Source organism: Pristiophorus japonicus, chromosome 1 (genome assembly GCF_044704955.1).
Source record: "Pristiophorus japonicus isolate sPriJap1 chromosome 1, sPriJap1.hap1, whole genome shotgun sequence".
Taxonomy (NCBI): Eukaryota; Metazoa; Chordata; class Chondrichthyes; family Pristiophoridae; genus Pristiophorus; species Pristiophorus japonicus.
In genome coordinates this window covers 473,237,921-473,257,160 of record NC_091977.1, presented here as the reverse complement: position 1 = coordinate 473,257,160, position 19,240 = coordinate 473,237,921, and the positions used below count along the sequence as shown (strand labels likewise).

General features: G+C 43.4%; 1 protein-coding gene across 2 annotated transcripts in view; it reads right to left on the bottom strand.

Annotated features, from left to right (window-relative positions):
- sdc2 (syndecan 2) overlaps positions 1–19,240 on the bottom strand; it is a 135,358-nt gene that overhangs the window by 109,878 nt on the left and 6,240 nt on the right. The gene's annotated exons all lie outside the window — the stretch shown is intronic.

The following is a 19,240-nucleotide window of genomic DNA, read 5'->3' as shown; positions in this document are numbered from 1 at the left end:
CTGCTATTTGCGCAGTTAATTCGTCCACCTTATTACGAATACTCCTCACACTGAGGCACAGAACCTTCAGGCTTGTTTTTTTAAACACACTTTGCCCCTTTAGAATTTTGCTGTAATGTGGCCCTTTTGTTTTTTTGCTTTGGATTTATCTGCCCTCCACTTTTACTTTTCTTTTTTCTATCTTTTGCTTCTGCCCTCATTCTACTTCCCTCTGTCTCCTTGCATAGGTTCCCATCCCCCTGCCATATTAGTTTAAATGTTTAAATGACAAAAGGGATGATGGTGCAAGGCAAAAAGGGGGTGGAAATGGGACAAGAAAACAAAAAAGATGGATCTAGAGGAGCTGTAGATAGCAACAGAACCATAATCAGCAACTGCTGTCTGAAAATAAAGATGAGAACAGGGGTTATGATCTGAAATTGTTGAACTCCATTGAGCTCTGCAGGTTGCAATTTACAGGCTTCCGAAAACTACTGCAGCTTTTGAATGGATCATGTCCAAGCACCTCGAGAATAAATCATATCTTCCACATACCAGATGCTGAGCTTTACAAAACATTTGAGGATAGGGAAGGGCTAAAATATTCAGCGCAAATTTTACCATTCAGAAAAGGTTGCACTTCTGTGTGATTGGATAAGGTGTAGGTCAATCTGTCCAAGAATATATGTTCAAGCTCCAAAATGGCTTTAAAAATAAAATCCATCTTCTCAAGTTATAAAATATCAACACTAAAAGCACTATCCGGACCACAGGCCCAGGGCAAATTACTCCATTGGTTTAACAACTGCTCCCTCTTATGAAGCAACTGAATTCTCATCCCTTGAAGATTTATTTTGAAGAAGCCACTGATCTGAATCCCTTTTTAAAAAAAAAGAGGAGCAAAGATAATCACACTGTAATCTAAATTTAAAGTGACAGCATGAAAAACAGACATCTACCTTCAGGCACCAGGCGAGGATGGGAGGAGGGGAGAAAAAGGTTGTCTCGCATTACAGAATTAGATTTGTATGTAAAAGATTTCTTGTTATTGCCTCAAGCTTAAAACATTCCACAAATAGAGATTACCTTACTTAAAAGGATATTTAACAAAAACTCATAGTACTTTGATAATGGAACAGAAAAACGGGGAAAAAAATTAACAAAACCAACTTACTCTTGTATCGGCTGATTGGAACAAAAACCTTTTCCCACATCAGTAATTGAGTTCACTAAAAATACAGCCTATGTTCCACTTTGGATTAGATACTGTTCACTTTATACATTTCAATTTGATGGATAGTCTTGTAGTCAAAACAGACAACAGTTTTGGTCCATCTTAAGTTAAGCAAAAGAGTTTGCCTCCATTACAAATGGCATCAATTTGTCTTCAAAAGAAAGGTTTACTGCAAATGCAGAGTCTAAGCTCTTTTAGATCTGACAGACGGTGATCAATCAACAAACCTTAAAAGAATGCGCTTGCAGGAAGCCATTTGCATTCTCACATCACATTTTACTGCTGTTCTAAGATGTCTTATTAGTATCCTTTGAAAAGCTTGCTCTTTCACAGGCACACACAATTTAATTTTGAAATAATCTAATAGCTGGTCAATAAACAGCAGGTTTTTAAGCATTACACACAAAAATATATCAAGCAACCAGTAATGACAATTTAGTCCACAAGAAAACTCTATGCAAGGCCAAAAAGGTTTTATTTTTAAATCCACCTTCGCATTACCATAAGTTGCCTTTTAAAACCATAAAGCCACTAAGGTTCAAATTAACAGGGTAGGTGATGGATTTCTTCAGGATTACAAGATTGGTATAAAGATTGGGGCAGAATGATTTGTTTTTAAAAAACAAACACTCACTCATCATCATCATCGATAGTCCCTCGAAATCGAGGAAGACTTGCTTCCACTCAAAGTGACTTCTCAGGTGGCTGTACAGTCCAATGCGGGAATTACAGTCTTGGTCGCAGGTGGGACAGACAGTGGTTGAAGGAAAGGGTGGGTGGGGAGCCTGGTTTGCCGCACGCTCCTTCCGTTGCCTACGCTTGATTTCGGCATGCTCTTGGCGACGAGCGTCAAGGTGTTCAGCACCCTCCCGGATGCTCTTCCTCCATTTTGGGTGGTCTTGGGCCAGGGATTCCCAGGTGCCAGTGAGGATGTTGCGTTTTATATAAAAAAGGTGGTTTTGAAGGCGTCCTTGAAATGTTTCCTCTGCCCACCTGGGGCTCGCTTGCAGTGTCGAAGTTCAGAGTAGAGCGCTTGCTTAGGGAGTCTCGTGTCGGGCATGCGGACGATGTGGCCCACCCAATGGAGCTAGTCGAACGTGGTCAGTGCTTCGATGCAGGGGATGTTGGCCTGAGTGAGAGCACAGACATTGGTGCGTCTCTCCTCCCAATGGATTTGTAGGATCTTGCGGAGGCAGCGTTGGTGGTACTTCTCCAGCGCGGAGATGTCTGTTGCATATGGTCCATGTCTCGGAGCCATATAGGAGGGCGGGTATCACAAGTGCCCTGTAGACCATAAAGCTTGGTGTCAGATTTATAGGTCCTGGTCTTCAAACACTCTCTTCTTCAGGCAACCGAAGGCTGTGCTGGCACACTTCACCGAGGCGTACAAAAGCATGGGCCTTACACTAAACATCCATAAGGCAAAGGTCCTCCACCAACCTGACCCCACCACAATGCACTGCCCCCTAGTCATCAAAATCCATGGCGCAGCCTTGGATGGATCATTTTCCATACCTCGGGAGCCTACCAGCAGCAAGGGCAGACATCGATGACGAAGTAACACTCACTAATCTATTCTTGGCAACCTAGCGACTTTATCGAAGCACTGCGTAACTCGGATGTTGACGACTCAAAACTTTGGAGGTTCCGCTGTTTTGGAAAATTTCCAATATGCCTTGCAAGGGGTAGAACCTTCACCTAGTGGGGAGGGGGGCATTGGGGGAAAGTGGCACAGAACGAAGAGATGCTGGGAGTCCCTATTTCCCTGGCTCCTTTGGGGGCTGGAGTATCTCAGAATACTGAGAGTTGAAGCGAATCGACGTCCAGTTGGACTAAAGTGGGCCCCATCGATAGAGACTCGAGGAGGAAAGCGGCCTGGCCCCCCCCAGCGCAACCTTCTACCACCGACTTACCCCCACCCCACCCTCAAAAAAAAGAGGGAGCATTTTTACACAGGAGGATGAAGGGTACGGTCAACATCTAATTACTGGATTGTCCAGCAGCATGGGGCAGATGAACATAGGTAATGCATCCAGTGGCACTTGCACCCACTGGGTCCATCACCTATGCAAATTATCTGCGGCAGTGGAAGGGTGCTTAATGAAGAATTTCAGGGCCAACATCATTAACAGCTTCAATTCAAAAACACCATCAAAATAATTGCTAACAATAATGCTATCATGCCGACTATGGCCGATTTATAATATGGTAGTGTATATTCAAGTATTCACCCCCATGTCCGTAGCTGCTGCTCTATCGGCAGGAGGACTGGTGGCCAACAGTGATCTACCATGAGTGGCTTGAGCATTTATCAAACTTTAAGCTACCCCTGCTAATATCTCCTTCTTTGGTTTAGTGTAAATATTTGTTGGCTAGAGTGAAGCACCTTGGGACGTTTTCCTATGTACAAGGTGCTACATATGCCAGTTGTTGTTGAGCACTCCCTCTCTATTGCACTTATAACAGATCTACTTCCACTTAATAGCACAGCACCACTCATTCACAAATGAAAAACCTGGTGGCGAAAGGAGCCAAGAGGTTTTAATCTGAAGTTTTCTGCAATTAGATTTTTATTTTCTCAGTCTCCAATCATACAAACTTCTCACAACAATGCAAGCTGCTTCTATTACTGTGCTAGAAAGCTGAGCGTCTGTGAGCCGGATCCCCGTATTTACACTGTTAAATTAGTTTTCCATAACCCGATGGCAGACTCTTGGACTTCGTATTACTAGGGTCTGCTGCTGGACTACGGAAAATGGACTTAACAGCATAAACACTGGGAGCCGGCTCACGGATGCCTGGCTCTCAGAATCTGAATGGACAGATTAGTATAAAAGCTGCTGCAGTCTGACCCACCGTGGGGGGTCCAAGTGTAACTGCCGCACTGCCCAGTGTAGCACTATGCCATGCAGACCAGAGGGTACTGGGTTCATTTTCTAATCAATACCAAATTATGTGAACCCAGCTGAAGCAGCAACATGCATTTATACAGCTCCTTTAATGTAGTAAAAGGTCTCCAGGCACTTCACAGGAGCACAATCAGAAAAAGGTTGACACAGAGTCACAAGAGATGGTCAAACAGGTAGGTTAGATAACAGCCTTAATGTGGCAGGCATGGAGTGGCGGGGGGGGGGGGGGAGCAGCGGAGAATCACTATCCACTGACTGACTGACCCAATGTCAGACGATAACATGGACTAGATCAGACTTCACTGCAATGTCCTCCATGGTTCAAGAACGTAGGCTCATATATGAACAATTGCCACTGTGCAAGGAACCAGAGTGCTGCTGGTGTCCATGTAACTAATTCCCAATAGGAAACAGTGGCTTCAGGCGCAGAAGGGAGAAAGATTGAACAGCAAAAAAAGTGATTTGAAGAGTAAAGGTACCTTCATTTTTCAATGTTGCACTTAGTGGTAGGGAAGCAAAGTACAAGCTGTGCTTGGCCCTTTCCTTAGGTTTTATACTCAGTTTTTTGGGGAGGGGGGAGTGGGAAGAAGAGGGACGCTCAAACCATTGTATAATAAATGGGATGTGTCTGCATTTCACTTCTGTTTACTGTTCTAAACTGGATGTCAAATAGTCAAACTTTGAGGTCTGCTTAGTTATAAATCAACCCTGCAGTAATTAGATTAATTATTGTGGTATGGGAAAGAGGGAAAACGAACGGTTTCTAAGATTAGATCAAAAGATGATTGTTGTGGAAATAAACCTACTCTTCGTTCTGCAGTACTATTCTCTGAACAAAAATTAACTTCAGTCTTAATTTTAGTCAGTCTCAATATTAAAGACAAAATTATCCTAGCTGTATTAATTTCAAAAGGTTTCTAAAGTAATTTAATATTTTGACTTTTGAAATACTGCTGGATGTCTGGTATTCAACCAGTTTCTGGCCACTGAAACCAGCTAACAAGAGGCAGATGACAGCTGTATGGTTTGCCTCTCTAAATCTGCCTTTCCTCAGGGAAGCACATAGTCTTCTCAGACGCTCTTGATAAAATTATTTGTTTGGAAGGGGAGAAAAAAGAAAGAAAAATATGAGGGAGAGAGAAAAAGGGACGGGAAGAGAGAAAGATAGATAGAATGTGTCCTAACTGCATCGTCACAAGGAATTAAACTTTAGCTAAAATAACCAACAATTAAATTAGAAGAACTTGCTTTGGGCCGAGAAAGCTGACCATTTTGAGGAGAATGTTATGGCCCTTTATATAAAAATACAAATTGTAAATAGGTCCTTGACTTAATCAACAGTAGAATCACCCTCTCCTCTTGCAGGAACGTGGTTATGTGCGGCTTATGGTAGACAATATCTAGCACCTATCGGCCTGCGTAGTCATTAAGGCACCCATCCAAAATCAACTTCTCTTAATTTCTTGATGTCGTCATCCTCGAGTACGAGGGTCACAGCACTAGTTGAAGAATCTTGCACAGTATGCCATGAAATGATTTTTTTTTCAACATATTACATTATGAATTTCTATTTAATAGATCAATACAATTAAAGCAACAACAAAAAATGCTCTGAAAGCTGGTCAAATTCACAGGAACAGCACATAGAAGCCTTCTTCAAAAAGGTCAAAGGTAAACTAAGCAATATTCTGCATTCTGTGTATCCTTCAATACTATATGAAAGTATACACAGACATGAATCAACAATATAATATATAAACTGGAACTCCCTCCCCAACAGTACTGTGGGAGTACCTTCACCCCATGGACTGCAGCTGTTCAAGGCGGCGACTCACCAGCACCTTCTCAAGGACAATTAGGGACGTGCAATAAATGCTGGCCTTGCCAGCGACACAGACATCCCAGGAATGAATATAAATAAAGAACTTGCATCCTCTCTCATCTTCACCACCAATTAATTATTTTTGATGCATAGTTACTGCTCTAAGGAAATGTATTCGACAATTTGCGCACAGCAAGGTTCCATATACAGCAATGTGATAATGACCAGATCACTTTTTTTTTTAAATAAATGGATATTGATTGGTTGATTAATATTGGGCAAACAATAAATATTGACCAGGACACCAGGGAAAACTCCCCTGCTCTTCTTCAAAACAGTGCCACGAGAACTTTTACATCTACCCAAGAAAACAGACAAGTCTTCGGTTTAACATCTCATCCAGAAAGCCAGAACCTGTGCTAGCACAGCTCTCCCTCAGTACTGGGCGTCAGCTTGGATCTTGCACTCAAGTCTTTGGAGTCTGGCTTGAACTCATGACCTTCTGGTTCAGGGGCAAGTGCTAACACTGCCAAAGTCGACATTTATCAGACCACTTTGGAAGGAAGATACCAACAGTTTTACATCCCCCATTGAATCATAAAGATTTATTCTGCTTTGTGAAAACAAATAGCGGTTACATGCATCCATGAATGCTGTGGAATGGCATTGGCTCCAACACAGAACACAGCTCTCACAGCACTAACTTAATAACAGCACACTTACAATAATGAGTTACTCATCAGTTTTGTCCTTTTCTCTCTCACACCCTGCAAATCACAATGTCCCATCAGTTCTGTGGATGAAGTTAAACGGACGTTCCAGGAACCTTCAGCAATTGTTTGAGCTGGGTCTTTGCATATACCATTTCTCTTAGTCTCTTAACTAATTCAGTTAACTTTATGAATTAACTATCCATTATTTTATGTATCCTATCAAAAGTTTTTGCTATATTGAACAGATTCTTTTGCTATATTGGAAATTTTCTCAGCTCCCTTCCAGTCCGAAATTAAGTTCAGAGTGATCGTATGGCCTTTTCCCAGGCTACTGCCCTGTAACGCCTATCGAGAAATGGCATCAAACACCATCAGGCATAATTTCTCCCCTTAGAATTAAGTGCAATTTCATTGCCACACACAGAGTGTGCTAAAGAGTTTACATGCACAGGATAGTTCCTATCTTACTGATACTAACCCTTACATAAACACACACGCTTCAGAAATTACAGTGTCCCTTTCTGTGGAAGTGCCAGTTCTGCTGTCACGAACTGCTGCAGAACACACAAGGGATAAGCAGTAGAGTAAGCTCACTTGGGAATTCTTATTTTGTGCCAAGAATACAAGTTAAATTCAACTTTGCAGCCAGACCAAAAAAAAAAATCATCTTTCTCTGCAAAACAAGTAACATGGAATTTTTACTCTTACAACTCTTTTCGCTGCCTTGGCCTTATTTTCTGGAGTTCTCCCTGAACATTTCAGCCTCTGTGCATTTTTAAACCATTTTCTGAAAACTTACCTATTGCATCATGGTCAGCTCTCCAAACCCTCATATTCCAAGGTGCTTCACAGAAGAGCAAAACAAACACTGAACGGAAATAGTTTGTTTGTGTGTTAAAGGTGCTCTACAAAAGCAAGTTTGCAGTTTTATAGCTCAAAAGGAGTCTCTACACACTTTTAAGATATGATATGAATGGGTGACATTCAACACAACTCCCCCTCATTTATTCCTCATTCAACCTACTCTAGCCTGGACTATAGGTTATCCTTTCCGGCTTCAAACTACTGGTTTCGAAAACCCAAACTTGGTCTCACCTGGCCTCTACTTCATTAATTGTCATCTTCAATCTCAGTGGTGTTTTGCACTTAGCCTTGATATCTCAATTTAAAAAGAAACCAGAATCTGATATTAAAGAAAGGATACAAGAGTTTTCAAAATTCATGAGGAAGAATAGAATTTAGGAACGGAGCTACAAATACAACAGTACTACACGTTATAGCCAAGGAAGTATTTTAAAGTGCTTTGGGATGTCCCGAGGTCATAATGGATGCTATATAAATCAAAGTTCTTTCTTTGAATTGAATAAATAAAATAATAGGCAAACCTCTTTTCCTGAATACAAGCTTCCAAACTAGGCTGTAGTCGGAGGCAAGGTAGTTATTCCTTCTAAAGTCATCATGATCCAGCTAATATGGTCATGTCTCATGACAGCAAAGCACTCCACTTCATGAGAAAACCAGCAGGGCTCTGTCTGCTTCAGCAAGAATGGGCTTCCTGTTTGTTTTGGCACTAGTGCTCCTTGAGAGAAGCCCTTTCTGAACTTTCTACATAAAAATAGTCTTCTTATTTAATGCACTTTTTGTAGCACAAGAGAGAATTCAAAGAAAAAAGTAAAACAAGCTAATATAAGGTCACTTGCACATCTGTAAGCGATTTTCTACAACCATTGATCAACACTGACTAGGAAGTGTGTGACTGCATCAGTGCAATTTTCCCACAATTATAGTAGGCCACTAAAGTCCAATTCTTAAAAATAAATTTTCCAATCCTAAAAAAGGTCACTAATTGAGTACGGTCGAGGAACTGAAAATATTTAAGGATTTACAAACATTTCCTTCTGTTGGGGTTAGGGGCAGGAGGGAAGGGAGTTGGGATAAGAGAAAGGGATAAAAAGGAGAAGCAACAGGCTAAAGAATTTATTCTCATCAGGGCCATGAACAATTTACTTCAATAGGTAAAAGAAAGACTGTTCAGAGAATACATGCCACAGTGCAGGTGTGCCCTTTTCTTATATTTATCTCCCAGTTAAATTAGCTTCCATAAGCAGAATTATCTCATGAACTGAAATCTGAAATCCAGGTTTATACAAGTGTGGACAGGCATTGATTGTGTAGATGTTGGGTGCACTTACACTGCACCCAGTATATATGGCTCAGTTCACCTCTTGTCCTGTCCAGTAGACAACTCTGCTCATGTATGAATGCTTGAATGTACAGAGCTCTCAGAATAGTCAAAAATGTAAATGTTTAAAAAGAATGGAGGAATCCCTGTGCTCTATATGTTTAAATTGAGGTCAAGTAGGTCCAACACCATGCTGGATAATTCAACCCTGCTTGACCCCGGTCTGGATGTGGATTGGGTCGGTGGTGGATCCATTGATCAGGATCATGGCTTGCATGTAGTCGTGGAGCAGGCGGAGGATGGTGACAAACTTTTGGGGGCAGCCGAAACGGAGGACGTTCCATAGTATCTTATGGTTGACAGTGTCAAAGACCTTTGAGAGGTCAAAGGCAGCCATGTACAAGGGATGGTGCTGTTCCCTGCATTTCTCTTGTAGTTGTCACGTGGTGAAGATCATGTCCGTTGTACCAGTTAGTGTACGGAATCCGCATTGACTATGGGTCCAATTTTGGCCATGACTTGCATAAATTTTTTTGGAGCAAGTTGTTTTTTCTGGTGGGAGTTAAAAAATGCCATTTTCCCCAAAAATTTGCTCCAGGGTAAGTGAGTTGGGTACGATTTTTTTTTAAGTTCATTTTTTTTTCCCAAAAGGGGGCGTTCCCAGACACTTACGCCAGTTACGCCACTTTGGCCAGCAGAAATTTAAACCAAATCGACTTAGGTCAGCGTATGTGACCAGCTCTGAAAAACCTTGCGGGCAGTTAAGAAATCGGCGCAGGTTAGTACATTTAAAGCACCAAGACTTACAAAGCACTAAACAAAGCACAAAAATAATTATTCAATAACAAAAAAAAAGGAAGCTGAGGACCTGTACCAAGACTTACAAAGCACGAAACAAAATCACAAAAAGTAATAAGCAATCAATAATAAAAAATAGAAGTTCTACCTTTATGCCAGAATCAGTTTTTTTTTTTAACTCCACCCCACCCCCCCCCCCCCCCCAAATCAAAGCTCTCAAGCACAATCAATGAATAAAAAATAAAACTGAAGTCCTACCATGTCTGGGAACTCAGCGGGCCAGCCAGCTGGCGCAGGAGGCCACTTGGCCGGGGATAGGGTGAGGAGAGATCGGGGCGTCCCTTCGGCCGGGGATAGGGGCTGCGAGCATCGGGTCCTGCTCACAGCCCGCAGGACGCGCTGGGAGGGCAGGAGCATGCGCGCAGGCTTCACTGAGCATGTGCGCAGGTGCCGGCACTGTTTTCGGCGCTAGCCTGTTGCTCCGCTCCCCACTTCACAATGCACGCCACGCTGGGACTCAGAGCGGCCAGGATGGGGCGACTTTTTTCCGGTGCCGTTTCCAGCGCGCAAAGTCGGCGCACAAAATTGAGCCCTCTAGGAGGAGCTCTTCAGTCAGAAGGAGAAGACAGTTGGAGGATTCTTGCGATTACTTTCCCAGTGGCCAACAGCAGGGAGATTCCTCCATCGTTGTCGCAGTCGGACTTGTCGCCTTTTTTGAAGATGGTCACGATTACGGCATCAGATCTCCTGGCATGCTCCCCTCCTTCCAGATAAGAGATGAGGTCATGCATTCGTGCCAATAGTGCTTCTCCACCATATTTTAATGCCACAGTGGGGATTCCATCTGCTCCTGATGCCTTGTTGTTCTTGAGCTGATGGATGGCCTTTTCTATCTCGTGCAGGGCTGGGGTTTTGCGGAGATGATGGCGGGTACCATGCTGCAGGATGGTCGAGGACATTCATGTCAAAAGCAGAGTCTCGATTAAGGAGATCTTCGAAGTGCTCCTCCAGCGGGCCCAGACTGCCTCAGTGTCCTTAATGAGTCCTCTCCATTCTTGGCCAGTATTGGGGTGGGGCGTTGGGTGCTTGGGCCATAGGTGGTCTTGACTTCACTGAAGAATCCTCGCACATCATGGTTGTCGGCCAGCTGCTGGATCTCCTGTGCTATCTCCACCCACTATCTACTATTTAGGTCGCGGGTTTTTTGTTGGACCTCGGTCTTCAGCAGCCTGTATAGCTACTTTGCTGCTCCCAAGTTGGGTTACTGTTTTAAGTTCAGAAATGCCATGCGTTTGCGGCTCAGAAATGCCTTGCACATCGCAGGCAGGGCTGCGTCATTGCACCAACATGCTTCTCGATCTTCCTTGCTGCAATGCTCCATCTCACGATCAACAAGCTCCCCGTTGGAGTGGAACGAAACTATAGAACCAATGGCAACCTGTTCAACCTACGTCGGCTCCAGGCTAGATCCAAGGTCGTCCCATCCTTAGTCATCAAACTACAGTACGCGGATGACGCTTGCGTCTGCGCACACTCAGAGGCCGAACTCCAAGCCATCGTCAACACCCTCACCGAGGCGTATGAAAGCATGGGCCTTACGCTAAACATCCAAAAGACAAAGGTCCTCCACCAACCTGACCCCGCCATACAGCAGTGCCCCAAAGTCGTCAAAATCCATGGCTTGGCCTTGGACAAAGTGGACCATTTTCCATACCTCAGGAGTTCATCAGCAAGGGCTGAGGTCCAACACCGCCTTCAGTGTGCCAGCACAGCCTTCGATCACCTGAGGAAGAGTGTTTAAAGACCAGGACCTTAAATCTGGCACTAAGCTTATGGTCTACAGGGCAGTAGTTATACCTGCCCTCCTATATGGCTCAGAGTCGTGGACTATATTCAGCAGTCACCTCAAAGTGCTGGAGAAATACCTCCAGCACTGTCTCCGCAAGATTCTGCAAATTCACTGGAAGGATAGACGCACCAAGGTCAGTGTCCTCGCTCAGGCCAACATCCCCAGCATCGAAGCACTGACCACGCTCGACCAGCTACGTTGGGCGCGCCACATCATCCGCATGCCCGACACGAGACTCCCTAAGCAGGTGCTTTACTCGGAACTCCTACACGGTAAGCGAGCCCCAGGTGGGCAGAGGAAACGCTTCAATACACCCTCAAAGCCTCCTTGATAAAGTGTAACATCCCTACCGGCATCTGAGAGTCCCTGGCCCAAGACCACCCAAAGTGGAGGAAGAGTATCCGGGAATGCGCTGAGCACCTCGAGTCTTGTCGCCGAGAGCACGCAGAAACCAAGCGCAGACAGCGGAACGAGAGTGAGGCGAACCAGGCTCCCCCCACCCACCCTTTCCTTCAACCACTATTTGCTCCATCTGTTACAGAGACTGTAATCCCCACATTGGACTGTACAACCACCTGAGAACTCACTTTTAGACTGGAAGCAAGTCTTCCTCAATTTCGAGGGACTGTCTATGATGATGCTTCACATAAAAAATAAGGTTGACAACTCTCAGGATTTCCATGCTATGTGCCGTCAAAACCAAGGTGATGTAAAACTCCTTCTAAGGCGTCTCACTCGACTTTGGTCAGGATCACGTTGGACTTAGATTATGGATTTACACTGCAAATTTAGTGCTTTTGTAATCAAAATCAATTCACACAGAAACTAAACTTATGGTGTAGATTCACACTTAAAACAGATGATTTACTTTGGATTGTGAACACAGAACTGGAAGTTGCAAGTACAATGCTAACAAGAATTCAAGCAAGAGTGGCATTCAAAAAAAATCCTCCTTGGTGGACTTGGAGAACAATTTTTTTTAAATAAACAGAAAAGCATCAAAATGATGCACTTATTAATGCCTTGGGACAAAAACCTACTAAACTTGGATAATTATATCTAATTAAATTTCTTGGAATTAATTAAGTTCATAATGATGACTAAATATTCCATGGCATATATTACCTTAATTCAGAAGAATGAGAGGTGATCTTATCGAAACATAAGATTATGAGGGGGCTTGACAAGGTGGATGCAGAGAGGCCTGAGTTGCTCCAAAAAAATAGGTCTTGAGCCCATCCTCTCTGCATCCACCTTGTCAAGCCCCCTCATAACCTTATGTTTCGATAAGATCACCCCTCATTCTTCTGAATTAAGGTACTATATGCCATAGTTTAGAATAGAGCATCTTAGAAATTGAAATTCTCTGCATTTAGTTTGCTCCAGTTCGAGTGAGTTAGAATAGTATCATTTTAGAACAGATTTTTTTTTCCAAAATATGCCTGTTTTGCAAGTTTAGACAGTGAAAACTTACTCCAAACTAACTTAGAATGGAGTAAGTGTAGATTTTTGCACTCTCAGAAAAACCTTGCCTACACTTATAAATCAGGCATAGGGGAGGAGAAAGAGGAGGGAACGAGGGGGTGGGGAGAGAAAGAGGAGGAAGGAAGGAAGGAGCTGAACTGGGGGGGGGGGGGGGGGGGGAAGAAAGCTCAACGGGGAGGTTGAGCTCAACGGGCCCCGCCGAGGACTTCGGGCGGGGCCCGCACACAGTTAATGTAGGGCCGCCGCAGACAACGACTCTTTGGGCAGGGCCCGTCCCCAGAGAGATGCCAGACGGGTGGGCGCCGCCACCGCTGAGGTAAGCGGTGTCAGGCCACTTGGCCCGGGATAGGGTCAACGTCCCTTCGGCCAGGAATAGGGTCGTCGTCCGGAGACGGGACGCACTGGGAGGACCAGGAGCTACTGCGCACGCGCGCAGCTGCCGGTACTGTTTTTGGTGCAGGGCTCTAGCTCCGCCCCCAGCAGCTCCTGCTGCACCGCGCCAAGCTGGAAAAGGGCCTACAGATATCGGAGAATCCCGAGGCAAGTATTCGCCGCAATTTTTGTTCTACAAATTAGGCGGGCCTCTCCGATGTGCGCCGTTCTAGGCGCAGCCCGAAACTTGAGCCCGATGTTTCTACTGATGGGGGAGACTAGAACTAGAGGGCATGATCTTAGAATAAGGGCTACCCATTTAAAACAGATGAGGAGAAATTTATTCTCTGAGGGTTGTAAATCAGCGGAATTCTCTGCCTCAGAGAGCTGTGGAAGCTGGGACATTGAATAAATTTAAGACAGAAAAAAAAAACTGTTTCTTAAACGATAAAGGGGATAAGGGGTTATGGGGAGCGGGCAGGGAAGTGGACCAGAGTCCATGATCGGATCAGCCATGATCGTATTAAATGGCGGAGCAGGCGCGAGGGGCCGTATGGCCTACTCCTGTTCCCATTTCTTATGTTCTTATGTTCTTAAAACAAAGCTCATTGTTTCTGCAATAAGGATGACCAACTGCATAAATCAGACCATCCCAGTGGGAACTATTGGTCTTGGATGGATACTCTTTGTGAATACCTCTATCCAGAAACAAGTCAAAGTTTGCTCAATATCTATTATGATGAAATGTTTAAGGCCCGGAATTTGCAATCCTAGTGACGGCAAACTGGCAGCATTTGCCGTCATTTCGCCTGTGAGGTGGGTTCGGGTCGGGATTCCGATAACTACCCATATGCCTCCAACCCATCCATCTTTTAGGTTAAACTTCCCCCCAGTGAAAGACTCCCATCCAAGAATCTGGTTACTTATCAAGCTAGTCACAAGAGGGTTATTTTAATCCTTCCATCTTTATTGTTTTAAACACTGTACTATTAGTGTCTTGCTGTGTATTAATTCCATTAGAAAATAAATCTACTAGTTTTACTCTGTGTTTTGATCTAACAGTGTGGTACTTTCAACGAGAGAGAGAGAGAGAGAGAGAGAGAGAGAGAGAGAGAGAGAGAGAGAATGTGGCCTCCATAACCTCCAGTAGCCGATGTTCTAATAAAAGGATAATTGTTAATCCTTGACACCATCTCAACCATAGCATATGCAAGGGTGCAAGTTTTGGTTCATAGGAGACCGTCTGCTTATGGAAATTATTATAGGCCAGACCGTGGAAAGATGGCAGACCTGCTTATGGAAATTACCATTATAGGCCAGACCGAATAAAGATAGCAGGTTTCCTTCCTTTAAGTGTTGGGAGAAAGTCTAAACTGTAAATCTCTGCCTCCAACTGCAGTAACCCAGGAACAGAAACTTGTTCAGAGGGTTCAAAAACATCAAGTAAATACTTCAGACCACCTCAAGACTTGCTCAGAAGATTGCACAAGAACATTTGCTGTATCAGAAATACAGTAAATACGAGTTTGCAAGAAAAAGAGAGCCAGAAGCGCATGAATTTGCTTTAGTTATCATTGCCTCTCCAACAATGATGCTGTTAGGATTGTAACTTAGCCTCTAAAATAATATTGGATTTCTGCTATCCAAACTTTATCTCCCCTCCCCAAGAGTCCATATGCCACATCTTTCTAGGATCTTATGTTGAGGTTGGATCTTAATCTCAATTGTTTTTGCTTTTATCTATACAGCACGGTTTCTTTTGTGATTTATCTTTGATGTGCTTTTTCCTAGTTTTGAATAAGCCAGAAACACACTAAAAAGTTGTCTGTAATTAGGAACCCCACAATGTGGTTATTTGACTGCTCCCCAAACAAATACTGCATTCCAAGCTAGATAGAACGGTAATCAAAAAGGAGGAAGGTTATTTTGCATATCTGTTATTTTCTAGGGAGGTGGTTAAAAAAAAACTAACCTCACTCGTCGATTTTCTATTTATACGTTCCAGCTCAGACGTCTTGGATTAAGCAAAAATAACTTATTTAAACGCTTCAAAATAAAATCATTCCCCATTCCTAATATATATTAAATTTAGTACATGGATGTGTGTTTCATTGAAAGCTACCTATTATTCCTACAGGTGGCGTTGTGAAAGGTATTTAAATGCCAAAGGTGATTTTTTTTGCTTTTGCTTTGGATGGTCCTGTAACTAAACTAGCTGCTAGTTTAGTTACAGGACCATCCAAAGCAAAAGGTACCCTTAAAGCCAGCCACCCAAGATGGAATTTTTTTTTTTTTTGAAACGTTAAATCAAAAAGCACCTTTCAAAAAAAAGTCAAATCCCTTAACTTCAATAAGAGGTCATTTAAATAAATAGTGAGAAGCGTCCGCAACTTGAGAGGACGACAACAGAACTTGTTAGTTAATTAAAATCTTCATTACCACACAAAATCAAGAAATCGGGAACGGATTAGACCAGACAAGCACGCAAACACGAAAAGAGGAAAAGATGCAGCCAATCATCATAGCATCATAGGCAGTCCCTCGTATCAAGGATGACTTGCTTTCACGCCAAAAAGGGATGAGTTCACAGGTGTTTCAATGAAGGACCTAATATTTAGGTCCCGAACTGCATGTTGAAGGGTGGAAGATGCCTGTGCGTGGAGTTTTAAAAAAAACATGTGGTGGCCGTTGCACACCAGCCACCACACACGCTTGCCAGAGCTAGGTCTTGGTCCAGTGGCAAGAATTAACCAAGACAACTGGAGACCAGCTCTACTGCACGGACCTTGTGCACACCCATGTTGCAGTCTGTGCTGGCCCGGGCCCTCGCCTCCTCTGAGCCCCGAACTCACACCTCTCCTGGGCTCCGATCACGTCGCTCCACGATCTCTCGCTGCTCCTGTGCCCTGACCTCGCCGCTCCTGCTGTACCTGCCTATGCTCCAATCACTGAACTAGGTTATGAGGACGTCCAATCGAGTCGCCCTCTTCACAGCCATCGCTCTCCTGCACCGGCTCGCGCTGCTCCCTGAAGGAGGCCCAACCCGGCATTCGGCGCAGTGGCCCGACCTGTAAGGACCATCAGCAGGTCGGGTCCTTCAAAAGGTGCAGCGTGCGGAGGTATACCACTTCAAGGTACAGGTATAATAAGGACGCTGTCATGCATTGACACGGACTATCAATTCCTTCAGAGCCTCTGGTATCTCCGGGATGTCATAACCTAATTTTGTGACACACTCGTGTAATTCTTGCTTCAATACATCCCTAACCTGTAGGCTTACCTCCGCGGAGCTTCTTACATCAATGAGGGTTTTAGTCCCTATTATAACTGTATTGGTGGGGACAAAGCAGTACGTCCCTGGCCTTCCCGTGATGGTAATAGTCCTGCAAAGTGGTGAAGTAGTACTTTCCTTTTCCTATGTAGGCTATCTTTATCCTAACATCCGAAGGGCCAGTCACTTCCATAGTACAATTCTCGCTATGTTGATTCCAGTCAAAAACGCATATCATCGATGCATGATCGTATAAATCCCACGGACATATATACTCATCCTTGCTGTTGCTACATCCCTGCAGGTTTGATTCCAACCAGGTCAATTTTCGTAGCTGCGTTATAGCCTAATAGTGTCCTCCCTTCAGTCCTTCTGATGGGTACCAGTACCTTTAACTATATTGTTTCATTAAAAGATCAGTTTTGCTACAGAATATCTAAATCAGTGCCTTGAACAAAGGTTGTATCACTCGATTGAGCCACATTAACCATTCCCTGTCATGCTGTTGTCGAATAGCTGAGCATGTCTGAAACCCATTCTTCAATGTATCTTCCCTATGTATTTCTGCATGCTAATTGCCTCACGTGTAACATATCACATTTGCACACACATCTGGTATCCCAAAATCATGCCACACTTGACATCAGATACCAGCCATTCCTAGGCTTTTCAGTTCAAAAGATTAGAGGTCTTCTCATCTCTCCCTGCATGGTCCAACCTTTAGGATAATGGCCAAGCTGTCATATACATTTTTCATTGTTCAGTATAGGAAAAGACACAAACATCTCCAAGAGAAACCTTTCAATACACTTTCAATATTCCTGACTTTCAATTTAATTTAAATTGATATCAAATTTAAAACATTTTCATGAATCATGCCCATGTGCTTTGTTACTCAGGGATTCACTCCCACATTTCTTCCTAACCCCTGCTCAAGTTCCTGAACGGGATGAATTAGAGAGAGTGTTTGAGGGACCAATGTTCACCTACATCCAGGAATTTAGGTACCAGTCTCCACCTGTGTATTCAGAGATTGATCCTAATTCAGATCAGTCAAATCAGAACCGAGAAATAAACCTGTGTTGTTCCTCCCGCTGATGAGCTGTAAGTGACTATTGGACCTATTCTTTCACAACAGTTTTACAATGCATCACTGTTGAGGACAGAAATCGACACAAAGAGGAAACTCTGATGTACAACAGTGGATAGAATCAGAGGCCATTCCTCCACATACATCAAAGTCCCAAATCCACAATTGGCAGAAACAAAAGAATCAAAGATAATTTAGATGTGTGAGGTCTCCTTATTTAAAGGAGGGATACACTTGCATGAGAGACAGTTCAGAGAAGGTTTACTAGGTTGATTCCTGAGTTGAAAGGGTTATCTTATGAGGAAAGGTTGGGCCTATACTCATTGGAGTTAAGACCAAGCGGTGATCTGATTGAAACATACAAGTTTCTGAGGGGGCTTGACAGGCTAAATGCAAAGAGGATGCTTCCCCTCGTGCAGGAATCTAGAATTACGGGGTATAGTTTCAGAATAAGGGGTCACCGATTTAAGATGGAGATGAGGAGGAATTTCTTCTCTGAGGGTTGTGAATCTTTGGAATTCTCTATCCCAGAGAGCTGTGGAAGTTGAGTCATTGAATATATTCATGGCAGAGATAGACAGATTTTTGAACTACAGGGGAGTCAAGGATTATGGGGAATGGGCAGGAAAGTGGAGTTGAGGCCAAGATCAGATCAGCCATGATCTTATTGAGTGGCGGTGCAGACTCGAGGAGCCAAATGGCCTACTCCTGCTCCTATTTCTTATGTACCCAGTCACGTTCCCTTTCCCCACTCTTTGTCTCTGCTCCCTCCCCATCATCTCATCCTACTTTTTTTAAACCATGTGCAACATCACAGGAGATCAACTAGTGTTAATAAAAATCTTGTGAATCTCTCCCATACGGTCAAAATTTAAAATCTTAGAATGATCCATGTTGATCTTCTCTGAAATCTCTTAATGTACGAATATTTTTATTTGAAGGTGGGGCATCCAAAACAGCTCAATGCACTCCAATTATATAGTTTACTGAATCCAACTACGAAACCCAGGCCAAAATGTACAAAACGCTGATCCATGTGACCAAGCTAACTTTGTGGTTGGGTCCTGGAATAGTGTTTATCCCACAGCAATTTATTACTTCAAACATGGCACAATGGGAGGATCCACATGAACTTTCATAACCTTGCTTCTAAAGAGGTGAGATAACAAAGAGCTCCAACTTTCTTCATAAATATATCTCTCATCAAATGAAATAAGACTGACCCACACTTTTGTGACGAACTAAATTAGATTCAGATCTTCTTTTCGACATCCACTCTCATTACTCGTCCAATCAACCCATAACACGAAAAGGAGACATGGCTTAATTGAAAACACATGACCAAAATATTTTTGATTTGTAAAAATCTCTGATCAGGGTCACATTCCTACAAGTGTATATTGAGCAATAATAAACTTGCAGAATGGGCCTATAATTGGCAAATGAAGTTCAACATAGATAAATGTGAGGTATTACATTTTGGTAGGAAGAGTAGGGAGGTCACTTATTACTTGGAGGGTGCGACTCTAGGTGGGG